The sequence below is a fragment of the Grammomys surdaster genome, unplaced genomic scaffold, assembly GCF_004785775.1.
Source record: "Grammomys surdaster isolate TR1022 unplaced genomic scaffold, NIH_TR_1.0 203, whole genome shotgun sequence".
NCBI lineage: Eukaryota > Metazoa > Chordata > Mammalia > Rodentia > Muridae > Grammomys > Grammomys surdaster.
In genome coordinates this window covers 8,120,363-8,121,252 of record NW_021604648.1, presented here as the reverse complement: position 1 = coordinate 8,121,252, position 890 = coordinate 8,120,363, and positions in this window count along the sequence as shown.

The following is an 890-nucleotide window of genomic DNA, read 5'->3' as shown; positions in this document are numbered from 1 at the left end:
GAGAGAGAGAGAGAGAGAGGTTGCGAGCTCTGCCCCCTGCTCCCTGAGAGTGAGGAGAAAGGGCCGGGGCACAAAGCCAGCTGGTCTAGAGATCTTGTTTGAGGTGAAGGTGAATAAAGAAGACATTTCTCTGCGGAAGAAAGTGTTGCTTACTTCACACAAGCAGTGATCTATAGTTGCCCTTCTCTTTCTCAGTCCAGGGCCAGCCATGGGGCTAGGAGTCCAGCCAATTGAGCCCAGGAAGTAGGCAAGCAATTACTCTCTGCCAGTTCCATTCTGATGAAAGGAGCCAGCTCTCACCCTCATTCGGAGTACAGAAAGCTGATCTGGGAGGAAATAAGTTCGAGGTGTGGGGCTTTTAGTTCTTGTGTTTTCTTATTCATTGGTGGAAAAAAAACCCTGTATATCTATATAATCTATATAATACATCTGTATAATTAAAACTATGTATCAGGAAGGTTGTAACTAAATGGCTGTTAAAGGGACATAAATTCTAGTACAGCTAAAAAAAAAAACGAGATTTAGGTTACTTGTAAGTTTTCACAGTTTTAAAATTAGAATTAAAGAAAAAAATGTATAATGAAGCTAAAAACAAATTACTATGTTACTGGGGTGCTGAGGTTGGGGTGCTGTATATGTATCTCTATTTTTATGTATCTATCTATCTATCTATCTATCTATCTACCTATCTTCTGATGTATCTATCATCTATCTATCTATCATCTACCTATCATCTATGTATCTATGTATCTATGTATCTATATGTATCTATGTATCTATGTATCTATGTATCTATCTATGTATCTATCTATCTATCTATCTATCTATGTATCTATCTATGTATCTATGTATGTATCTATCATCTATCTATCTATCTATCATCTATGTAT